General features: G+C 37.4%; 1 protein-coding gene across 13 annotated transcripts in view; it reads right to left on the minus strand.

Moving 5' to 3' along the window:
- Positions 1-13,073, minus strand: part of FOXP1 (forkhead box P1) — a 575,925-nt gene that overhangs the window by 214,161 nt on the left and 348,691 nt on the right. The gene's annotated exons all lie outside the window — the stretch shown is intronic.

The raw sequence follows: 13,073 nt of genomic DNA on the forward strand, positions 1-13,073 counted from the left end.
ATAATAGTGTTCTGAGCACACGTGAAAGGGCTGACTTCTATGCTAAGGCCTTTATATATATTATTTAATGTATCCTCACAAAAACACTCCCTGGAAGTTATCGCTACCGCCACCATTTACAGATGAGAAAAGTAAGGCTCAGGGAGACTGGCATAACTTACCCAACTTCATTCATTAAGTGCTGGAGGTGGGTTTTAAACCTTTGTCAGTAGGATGCCAAAATGTCTGAAATGAAATGTTCCTCCTGCCTTTTTTTTAACTCCCTAAGGCAGTGAAATAAATCTGTGGTGGAAATACCACACACCGGGTAAGCAAAAAGTACATCTGATTATGATTGTCAATACAATACAGGATGAAGTCCATACAGAGAAGGAAGAAACTTGGAATGGGGGAAAAGCGGAGAAAATCTAAGGAAACCAAGCGCATTTTTTTTTTTATCTACACTCTCTTTTTATAGACAAAAAATTGATTTTGTCACAAACTGATGATGTTAGATAATGATGGTTAGTGGTTGTCAAATTTGACGGTGGGAGCACCTAGAAGTGGGGAAGCTCTGTGGAGAGACAGCATTAGGGAGCAGACAAGTGGCAGCTGGAAACTTAAACATGTTATGGGAGAAAATCTTATAACTATGAAATTTTATCCCTTGATTTCTATGCAAAAATTTACAATATATATAAATATATATAAATCTTGCTGAAGGAGCAGGTATTCTCTGTCATTTATATACACCTCTAAAAGTTTTCAAACAGTGTGAATGTGAATTACATTAAAATAATAACTTTTTAATTACAAACTCAATAAATGTTATTGTAGAAATTTCAGAATATTTACAGAATATACAGAAAATTGTGAAGCATACAAAATAAACCACAATCCCATTACTATACAAAAAATTATTCATAACATTTTTTACAGGCTTTTTCAGGGTTTTTTTCACCTATCAACTATGATGATATTTTTAAGTTATTAAATATTCTACAAGAGTGATTCTTAATGGGTACTCAATATTACATCAAATGCAATCATTTAATCTTTCCTCTAATGTCAGACATTTAGGGTACTTTTTATTTTTCATACTGAAAATACTACCATACTGAACATCTTCAGATATAAATCTTTCTGGATGCCTCACATTATTTCTGTAGGTTACATTCCTAATAATGATGATGATAAAGATAAGAATAACAACAGCTAATATTTATAGACCATTTACTATGTGCTGTGCAATCTTCTTAGCATTTTACATTATACTCACAGCACTAAATGCTAATATTATCTCCATTTGATGGATGTGTAAACTGAGGCACAGAGAAATTAACTGACTTGCACAATCACCCCACTAGTAGGTGGCAGAGCCATGACTCAGGACAAACAGGCTGGCTCCACTGTCTATGCTTTTATAGGCTCTGCCTTTTTGAGTGGTTAGGAAAGTGTGATCCTACAACCAGAGAATGGGTTCTAGTGTCAGAAATGCAAATTCTTGGGCCCCACCCCCGATCTACAGAATAAAACTCTGAGGGTGTCCAGCAATCTGTGTTTTAAAATGCCCTCCAGATGATTCCAACACACATAAAAGTCTGAGAATCACTGCTGAATGCTATACAATCTCTCAGTGAAAGTGTACCCCTGAATCAAAGGGTGTGACTACTTTAAGCCTCTTGATACTCAACGCCAAAGTGCCCCCGGGATGGGCTGCACAAACTTACTCTCCCATCAGCCTATACATAAGGGAGTGTCAGTGCTACATGCATCATTTCTGGTAACCTCTGCTGATTTAGTCAAAGATCTTCCAACTAGTTTATAAGGCTCTTTAGTTAGAAGTTTGCGAATGTGTAAACCTGGTGATTGCATTTGAATAGATATAAAATGCCGCTTAGAACTTATACAGAGTGCTTTATTTGACCTTACTTTCCAGACTAAGGTCAGCTAGCATTTATAGTGCTACATTTAAGATATCCAAGAATCTAATTCCAGGGACACACTGGTAAGCATTTAGATCCAAAGGAGGAAACCTTTCCCAAATTAAAGATAGGTTACTAATATACTTACCATTAATTAAACAGAGAAATATCTAGAAACATTTGTCAAAACACTGAACCAGTTAGCAAATCGAATTAACGTGCGGTACGGACTGTATAGTGTTTTATTTGGTGGGCAGAGAGTTGAGACATGATGCATGCGAAACTGTAATTGCAAAATTACACACACACACGCAGACACACACTTTTCAGAGCAAAAGAGGCTGGGGTTTCATCAGATTCCCAAAGGAGGCACAATAAACCTGCAAAATGTAAGAATGATAGAATCAAAGATATGGCCTGTGCCAAAGAAACCTACCCATCTGGAAGACTAAAGAGATTTTCACTAATCGTGAGATATAATGATAAGTCATCTGATAACAAACTTAGAAACAAATAATGTAAGAAAAGAAAGAAGAAAGGCAGAAGGGAGAAAATATAAGGCCAGTGCATTTCCTAGAAAAGACAGTTCATAAATGGCTGAACTGAGCAAATGTCTTCAAATCTGACAACCATTTTAAAATTAGGTATTATGGCTTCAGTTGTTCTAGCTATGTGATGAATAGAGGTGAATTAGCTAAAATTCAATATAAAAGTATATGAAATATGGACACCACCAACCAAACGACTAGCCTTGTCAGCCCTCATCTAATCTCTGGAAATCGTACACTCAACTCAGGCAATGGCCTGTGTAAACAGATAGGCCCCGGACCATTTCCTGGAGACCAATAAACTCAGATGCTGGCATCCAGCATAAAAAGACCTCTACTCACCATACGCCTCCAGTCATTCCATAGTAGAAATCCACCCTTGCTTATCCCAAAATAAAAAACGGCAAAATGGCAAAGACACATCTCTTGGGCATTTAATATCTAAGTCAAAAGCCAAATCCATACAGCTCAGTATATACCTCTATCCATTATCTCCTGATTGAACGGCTTAAACGAAATCAGCAGGTATGCACATACTGAGTTATTGTTTCCTAAACTGTATCAAGGTCTTCAAAACTCCCACCAACATAGACACAAATAACCTCTTCTCCTCTGGGTTACTGAAGATTTATTGCTTAAATCACTCATCTGTCAATTAGTATATGCATCTTTTCTACAGCTTATCTTCATCTCCTTTGAAATTGTTATTGATATTTAATGCATATGTTTATGTCTTGTTCCACTCCCATTAGATTATGAGTTTTATGAATGCAGGAAGATATTCAGGATATTTCTTTGTATCTTCTAGCCAACCGTGGGACTATGAACATAAGACATGCTACGTTTTTATGTTAATTTTCTTTGGTAAGAGAACCACGGCCAAGGACATCCACTCTTTGAGTGACTCAGTGTCCAACTTCCATTTCTTTAGTAGGCTGGCTGATTATTCTTCTAACCACCAATGATACCAAAACTTAATTTGCAAGGTGCATTCAGTTAACTGATTAGAAAGAAACTCTGCAGGTATGATGACACCTACAAGTTAATTTACCACTCCAGAAAATGCAAAACAAAGTCTTAAATTGTGAGATATATAGATAGATAGACAGATAGATAGACAGACAGATAGATAGATATCGATATATATATATCACATATATATATATATGTATTTCTTAGGGATAATTTAGAAAAAAATGAGGGATAATTCCTCAGTTTTGTCACTATAAAGTAAGAGCAGAAGGTTCTGGAAAGCAAATCTTGCCACATCTGCCATTCACTAATCCAGGAGTCCACAAACTTCTTCTGTAAAGGACCAGATAAAAGTATTTTAGGCTTTGTGAGCCATATATTCTCTGTTGCAACAACTCACTTCTGCTGTGGCAGGAAGAAAGCAGCCACAGACAGTAGTAAACAAGTGGGCATGGCTATGTTTCAATAAATCTTTATTTCAAAAAACAGGTGGCAGGTGAGATTTGGTTGGATTTGGCCTTCTGGCTTCGTTCACCAATTCCTGGTATAGACTGCAGGCTTAACACAGTGCTTTGTATCTAGAACCTACCCAATGAAGGCACTGAATGAATGGCTGAAGCAGTTTAAAATTATTTCCAGCAAGCAATCTTGGTAATTATAATTGTGAATCACTACATTACAGAATATAATCTTGACAATTATAACTGTGAATATAACATAGCCTATGCATGATGCTTTTTCCCTCTTAAAACATATTAATAATACAAAAAGTCTATACCTAAATGCACATGACATACACATATAATACACAGCAAAAACTTTCTAAGACAAGTGTAAATCTAAGGAGATAATCAGAACATCATAAAAACGCGGGTTGTAAAGGCATTTTCAGTTAGTAATTTTGGATGCTGAATTCCTATTGAGTTGAAATGGAAATATCACGAGTAGGAGGAAAAAAATGAGGCAAGGTAAGCAATATTATCACAGTATTATTTATCATACACATTAGCACCAAAAATAGTCAGGAAAGAATGAGCATTATGTCATTCTCTCTCAGTCTTTAACCTTGTGAAAGGTTGTTGAGTTCGGAGAGAGGATAACAAGAGTCAATACAAGAGGCTATAAAAATGGAACTACTTCTTACCACACAACTTTGAAAAATTAATACTTAATAATTATAATAATAAAAGGCCACTTTTGCCCTGTTTTAGGATGTTACATCTTATTTTATTAAATTTTTCCAAAACACTTTCTTCCTGGGGCTCCGAGAGGCATGGCTCTGCTGTTGAAAAGCAAAAGACATTTTACGCACAATTTTCCCTCTACTAGAAAGAGGTATATTGTGCCCTTCAGTGAACATAAAATTGATATTATCATCTCTTAGTTTATATCTCACTACTTAACCTTCAGATTAAAAGTTATTGGATTTGAATGACTAAGAAGACATCATGTCACCTTCCCTTCAACGTGGAGAGAGGGGACTTGGGGACGGGAGAAGGTACAATGAAAAAAACCCCAATTTTGGATCAGCTGACACTCTGCCTCTTTTGATAAGCGACCGTGATGCTGAGAATTACTTGTGGTTGTGTAGATGATAAACTGTGCAATAAATGATCTACTTTAAGAAACTTTGCTGAAGATGAATCTACGTTAGAAAGTTAACTTTATTTAGGGTACAGTCTAAAAGGAGCAGTCTAAAAATAGGGATAAAAGAGTTAATTCAAGGAGAACCTTAGGGTTAGCAACTTAAAAAAAAAAAAATCCTATCTCATCTGCAGTCAGTATTTGCACTGTCAGTTTACGCAGAAGATACTGGAAAATATCCTCTAAAAAGGGTTAAAGAGAACAGAGCTTCCTTACCTCCATCCGCCTCTATGCAGGGCTCAACTTAAACACACAAACAAGGCCTTGACATCCCTAAGCAGTTTAATCTATACCTCCTAAATGAGTTTTCCAATAGCACCCGCTGTTTAATAATTACACATTGTATTTTTCCAACAAAAGAAACACAACAGGCAGCCCCTTCACCTTAAAAAACAAACTCATTTGAAGAAGCTTGGGTCAATATGAAATAAAGACTTTATCAAAGATCTAACTTCTAGTTTTGTTCTCTAAAAGAGATAAGCCCGGTCCATGATCAATAGGAACACAAGCAGTTTATCAGCACTTCCCATGTGACTTTTGGAAGATATAGTCATTAGTAACTGGCAAAGACTAAAAAGGGAAAATAGTCCATAATTTTAATCTGAATAAACATATACACTCAAAATAGTGATATGAGGGTGTCTTTTTTTAAACAGCCTCTTAAGAAAATGTTTCCAAAATTAGTCCATCCCTTATTTACAAATTCTGTTTGTGCTTTCCTTCATCATATCACAATAACCGACCAGCGACAGGTAAGCAAGGAGCTTTGGTTCTCCTCCTGATGCCCTTCTCTTCTTGTTTCACGGTGCCCCCATTTTGCCAGTTATTCAGATTGGAAATCCCGAATCATCCTTCGTAACTCGCACTCCTTGATGTTTTCACATTTCCTAATTCAAAAGGCCCTGTCGATTTTCCAACACTCCCCTCAACACTTTCTCTCCATCCAGGCCTTCCTTTCTCTTCTATTTCATTCATTCACCAAGAGTCTTTCAAAGAACTGTTCTGTGTCAGGTCCTGTGCTCTGTGCTGGGAAATATCAGGGACTGAGGAAGGCCCAGCCCTGCCCTTATGGCACTTAAAGTTGACCAAAGGATTATTCAAATGTAGGAGGAGAAATGCAGGGAGCAAGGGGGGTCCAACAACAGGCAGTCTCAATTAAATGAGGCAAGGGTTAGTGCCTCATTACTAAATTCAGGACCAACCACAGTAGCCTTGTCACTGTTATCAATCTCTCAGGGTATCTTTCCTTCCAAGCCAGGCCAATCTTCTAATTCACCTTCAAGTACACCTCCTCTTATGTGGCCTTTATTCGCTGCTTAGAAACCTCCTCCGGCTTAGAAATGCAAGCCTCCCATGAGCTGAACCCACGGTACCTTCTAACCGCCTTCCCACTGCCCCCCCAGTTACTCTTTAGGCTCTAGCCAAATAACCTGCAAGTTATCCCCCCATTCTGTCCCAGCACCTCGCACATCAGTTTGGTCCCCACACTTCCTTACGCGTGGCAGTGCACGATAAATATTAGTTAAATGAAAGAACATGCAAACAAATGAATAAATGAATTTCAATAAATCTAAAGCTAAGAAACAAAGTTAATACTTGTTTTCCAGTGTAGCGCTTTTATTAGCCCACTTGGAACAAAGCTGAGACCAGGCCAGTATGTGAAATTCTCTTCACCACATTTTCTTGTGAGAGAGGGAAAAAAAAATGTGGTTGTATTTCTATGAACCAAATCAAACACAGTATTTAGCAAAGAGTCTCTGGAATGTTACAAGTAACACTTCATAATTACAATAGATTTGAGTTCAAAGACCAAGTGATGAAAAGAAACTTTCTAATATGGGGTTCAATTCCCTATATAAACTTCCTTCTCGTTGCTCTGTCTACCACTTGCATTTATATTGCTATTCTACTTTGCCATAAAAGCAGTCACCTTGTAACCCTTTTTATCAAGTAATCTATGCACTACCTAAAAGTCCACTAGACTCCATCAGGCGAGCTATACGTTTACATTACACAAACATACCAATTCTGCCGGCTCAGCACTAGTTGTCAATAAACGCAAGCCGTTGCAAAACGGCAAAGTAGGCTCCTCACCTTCACAGAACAGATAGGAACCTGCCAGTTTTGCAAAACAAACTCTTTGCAATCACTGAAGCTAATCTGTCAACAAATTACCATTAAGGTCATACCTTCTGAAAGTTCAAAAATAGATTTCTCATTAGACAAGAGATAGGGAGTACTTTTTTTATTATTATTAGCTCACAGGTCAGGTCTTAAAATTACCTTAAAGTAGTGACGCTTTTGCCTAAAGTCAAGAGGGTACACTTCACTCATAATGAAATGTGGCATCTGGGTTTCTATTACCACAATCTCTTATGTACATGGCTTTTATCTTTTTTGTTTCCCCTGCCATCTTAATTTTCAATGGAGAGATTAATGACACACAACTGTTTAGTAAAAAACTTGAAAGAATTTCATACAAGGCTCACATCACACGTTACATAAATCTTTGACAACAATATTTGGATGGAAGGCAGGTCTGAACTAACAGAGTAGAGGAGTAAATTTAGCATTCAGGGTGAAATATGCCTTTTCCAGAAATAGCCACAAAAGGAATTGAGAAAAAGTGGGAGTTTGTTATTGTTGTGGCTGCTTTTTCTTTTGTCACAATTATCTGAATTCCTGTCTCAGTTTTGTTTCAATTTGTTTGTATGGTTTTCACTAACATTTTGGTGGTATTGATTCCTACAAAGTATTTTTGACCATCAATATTTTCTACACTATTTGAACTCTACACTGTCTCCAAAAAGAGTATTTCTTGGGAGAGTGATTTCTTTAAAATTATAGCTTGGATTTTCACTTACCAGTGAAGGAAGGTGCTAGCCCCAATGACAGTGCCCAGTCCCATAAGGGCACATTTCAATAAATATTGATAACATCTTCTTCTATGCTCCCTTCTTGGAAGCTTCTCTTTCAGGATACAGAAATGCTGATCATCTTTTCCCTTCCAATGGCATCAAAAGACCCTCCTTTCAGAAACAGTTCCTGGCAGCTACAATGGGAAAGGCCACTTGAGGGCATTCCTAAAAAGTTCAAAAGCAACCTTTTTCAAAGAAAAAAGAATAGTAAAGCTGAACTAGCCATTGCTACCCAGTCTTGGCACCTATAGATCCACACCTAATCACCTGGGCCTCCCTCTGCAGAGTGAGAAACAAGGCAAAAGACGGCCAGTGGAATTTTAGTATGGTCCTCCAAAAGAAGCTTGGTAAGAATGAGAAGCAAAGGGATGACTCTTTCAAACGAGCTTATTGCCCATCCAAACATTGACAGCTATTTCTTCCAGGCATTGTTTTTCACAGAGGCAGTTCAAGTTGGAACTGTTGGCAGGATAGCTTCCTTCTCCTCAATATTAACTAGTAAGTTCAGTTAACAAAAAATAAATGAAGGGATTCACTCCGCCATTTTGAAAATGAAGAGTTTTTAACTTTTGTGTATTGATTTAATACACAACATATATTGTGTAGGTGTTGATACTTTGGTCATTATAATTCTGTTTCTCAAGTTCAGAGGACCCCAGGATATATACTCATGATTCTCCCAGGCTCCTCTGATAGTGTATTTTCTACATGCGCTTTGAAACTCCATAACTGACTCTTTTCTAAAGTCCTGTCACATTCACCCTATTTCTCTGAGCTTCCCTGGTCCTGTGGAATGACTAATCTTTTATCTCCTTCAATGGCTCATTGGCAAATTCAACCCAATGGATCCTCCTTTTCTCTTTCATAATTTTTCAGAAGCTCCTTATCTTTCCTAGCTCTTTTACCTCTTTAACAGTCATTCAATGTGTTCTCTCTTTCTTTTACATTATTGTTATTTTTTTAAAGATTCGCCCTGAGCTAACATCTGTTGCCAATCTTCCTCTCTTTTTCTTTCCTTCTCCCCAAAACCCCAGTGCATTGTAGTTCTAAGTCCTTCCAGTTCTTCTGTGTGAGCCACTGCCACAGCACGGCTACTGATACACCAGCGGTGTGTCTCTGTGCCCAGGAACTGAACCCAGGCCCCAAACCCGAGCCGCCAAAGCAGAGCGCGCTGAACTTTAACCACTAGGCCATCAGGGCTGGCTGTTCTTTTACATTATTAACATGAAACATGTACCACTATCTTTTGGGCCAAAAGATCCAACACCTTAAACCAAATGTCAAAGAAGCCATATGAAGTAAATACTTCACTTATCCACACTCTCTAAAGAATACATGTTCAAATTCCTTAAATAGTATATATTTTTTTTACGTCTTTCTCACAGACTAACTCTAAACTGCCTGCCTCATATAAAATGACAGCCACACCTCAAAACCACCGCAACCAAAGCTCTCCCTATACTGATTTGCAGACAATAAAACTGCCAGGTGGTACCAAAAAAAAAAAAAAAAAAGCCCATCATTAAATGGAATGTTGTTAAGAAATAGCTGTTTTATTTAACAGCTATTCATTTTTATTGAATAAACATTTTCTAGTATGCATTCTGTTAATTGACCTGACAGCATATGCTGTATATGGAGAAACTTCTAAACATTATGCTCTATGTAATATGCTTATCTGAAAAAGCTCTCATTTGCAGCAATATGGAAATAAAACTCTGCTTTCTAAAATTCAAGACTTTTAAAATGCATTAATCCACACAGTTTATGAAATTGCTCTGGACATTTTAAAATCCTTTCTTTAAGAAAAAAAACTTGAGTAATTGGTAATAGTATTTGTTGCTGCGTTTCATAATGGAGTAGTGCATATCCAATACAGAACTTTTACAGACCTAGAAATGGGGCAGGCATAATAGGAAATAAAAAGCAGTTATTGTATCGGGTAAGAATTACTGAATGGCTAAAAGAAAATGTTCGGAAACTCTATCAAATTATGTTATTAGAAAACTATTGTTGTAATAGTTTCATGGCCCAGATAGAAGTCGAGTCGAAACATCACAGAGGTAATACATTTAGTTTAGAGGAAAGAAGAGAGTTAGTGAGTGTGTTGGTGGGCTCCTCCAGCTAATGGCAGCACCTCTCCTTGGCTGATGGCATGTGAGTGATGATGGCATCTTCCAGACCAGAATCACCAACTTCCCTGCCTAGAGGGCACAAACGAGCCCCACTGCTGGGTGGGAACTAGGGCAGACTGGAGGGCTGCAGGCTCCCTAACTTAAATAGCAATTCAGCTCCCAACAATTGTTACTTTTGTAGGAATATCGGCTCAGGGTTACCAGAGCTTCTGATTTTTCAAGAGAAGATGGAAAATCCAGATTTCCCCCATTTTTATAGGTTGTCAACTATGTAATATATATATGTTTTTTAACAATTCTGTTTGGACCCAATTTAGCCAACCTATAGACCAAACCCAGCACAGAAGTGATTCACTCCACAGCGAATCTTTGCGAGCTCTCCGTTCTGAAACAGTACTTTCTATCATTTGTAATTATCTTTTCTAATATGGATCTAACACAGACAGGCTTGCGCTTATTTATTTTAAATCCTGGCACTGGGTAAAAATTCTATATCGTCATCCCTATATCATCAATGATTGTACTGGTGCAACTGGAAAATCCTATGACACTCAGTTTCACACACAGCATAATTAACTCATTTCTATACCAAACACTTTTAAGCCAGATCTTTTTGTTCCTTGGACTTCTAACATATTTTACAGTTCTAATTCTCGTCCACTGTCCTACATTAATCAAAGCTGTAACCCCTGTTGTCTTTGTACTACAGAATCAGAATGTGCCCCTGGCGAGGAATGGGGGAAAAGTCAACAGGAATTAAATTTCAGTGCAACTGTTTACTCAACTGTGGCCTGCAGTTATTGAAATCTTATCCGTGGTTTTGTGTGACTACTGCAGTAATGAATTCAGCATGGCTGTGATTTTCTCACTGCTGGTATTCTCACTTCAAGTAAAAACCTGTAGAATAAAAATGACGAAAACAACCCCAGCCCATCACGTAGGCGCTCAGATTTCTCCACACTGTTTAATTGTTGCAGTTTTCAGTCTGGAAGAAAACTCTGATAATTCTAGTCCTGTGAAACTTTCCCAATCCTGTAGTTTTTTTCTTATTTCATCTACTGATTTTCTTTTCCCCCAACAACCTGTTAAGGACTTCATCATACACTCAGGGGGCATCAAACAGCTGTCAGTATTTTACTTTAAAAGACCCAAAAGGCTTGCCAACCACAATATGTGGAGATTTGGCCACAATGATAGACTCAATTGCCTGCTTTCTTTCCCAAACATGTCAATGGCAAATAGAAATAAAATTGTTACAAAAATATTAAAAAATATTTTTAAAGAACAATCAAAAGGTATTCACCTTTATATCGATAACCTATAACAACATATTTTCCTAACCTATAACAACATATTTTCCAAAGTGGTCACAGCCAAGTCAAAGAGGGGAGACGTGAATAACTAATTTTGCTACTGACGCTTTTTCAGGAAGATGCTGTTAAAATACACTTTTATAACTTCTGTGAGGCCAATTTGTTGTTGCTCTTAATGGGGTAGGTGGGTGAGTGTGTGTATGATATATACGTAAAGTTTCTGGCTGGCTTACCACTTTGAGATAGTGAATGATTTTCAGTTCTTCAAATAAGATTTAGAAGAAGTTAATTTCCCTTTATTTAATTAATGTACTCTAAACAGTAATTACTTGGTGTTCACACCACTTTGGCCACAGCCCCACCTCAACTGCTCCATATAGTCAATCTTGGCCTCTGTATGGTAAGGGCATAGAAAATGGCACTCCAAAATACCAACTATTTATTCTCAATATAACCATAAATAGCTAAGAACACCACATAAACAAAGACATGGATACCCTTCTACCATTTACTGATAGGTTTTGCTAATAATCTCATTGGTTAGAATTCAGCCATTTACACTAACTTAAATGCACAAAATTTATACACAACACACACCATAAATTCCAGCTGACACGATGCCCCAGGTGCAGGCAGAAACGGGTTTGGGCTGCCAACGAAAGAGAGAGCAAATCACTTAAACGAAGTCCTCTGAATTCAGACCTTAGCTTGTCCGTCACTTTTCTTTTCTTTCTCTCTGTTGTATCTTTCCCTCAACAGGTTCCATCATCTCATGTTGGTTCCACCAACTTCTAACAGACTAAGAATCTAACGATGCCTTATATTTTTAACAATTCTTAGCAAGGAGAAAATAAAACATGCTGTAGAGTCGGTTAAAGGCTGTATCCCTAATATAAGAAGGGACTCCCTTTGCTTCCTGGACACAGATTCCAAGAAAATGGTTTGAGAAAAGGTTTGCCTTTGTCTTCCCTCATCCTTTAACAACTTCTGTTTCTTTCAGAAAGGCCCAAAGATGCATCATTCTTTTTTCGCCTTTTTCCAAATGGCACCACAACTGTGTATTAAATAAATGAATTAAGGACTAAAATGGAACCAAGACCATCCATCATCATTAACAAAAACTAATAATATTTCCTGATTCCAATAGAGGTTGGAAAAACAATGCCTGTCTTCAGGCAAATACTATTTACTTATTTCAATTTTCATCAACACTTTGGCCACACAACACCATTTTCTGGGTCACCTTTACCATCTGGGAATATTTTACCAATCACTCACAGGTACCCACTTACCTGCCTACAAAGAATATAACAGGAATGAGTATGTCCCAATTTACGTTCATTTTGGGGAGCCACCAATAGGAGATCATTAAAAACATTAATAGGATTTAGCCACATACCAACTGTCAAATGTATATAAGAAACACATGTAAGTGGTGGCCCATATCTCTACCTTCCTAAGCAATTTCTTACCCTGATGCCTGTTACTGATGTTTTGCCTGTCATTTACCCAACTCCACCTGTATTTCTATTTATTTCTCCTCTCCTTATTCACCTACTCTTTTCTCTCTTATATCTCTTATTTCTCCTTTACCCATTATCCCTTATTTCATTTCCTTCTTCATAAGGCTTAATAAGCC

This window comes from Diceros bicornis, chromosome 2, assembly GCF_020826845.1.
Source record: "Diceros bicornis minor isolate mBicDic1 chromosome 2, mDicBic1.mat.cur, whole genome shotgun sequence".
Lineage (NCBI taxonomy): Eukaryota > Metazoa > Chordata > Mammalia > Perissodactyla > Rhinocerotidae > Diceros > Diceros bicornis.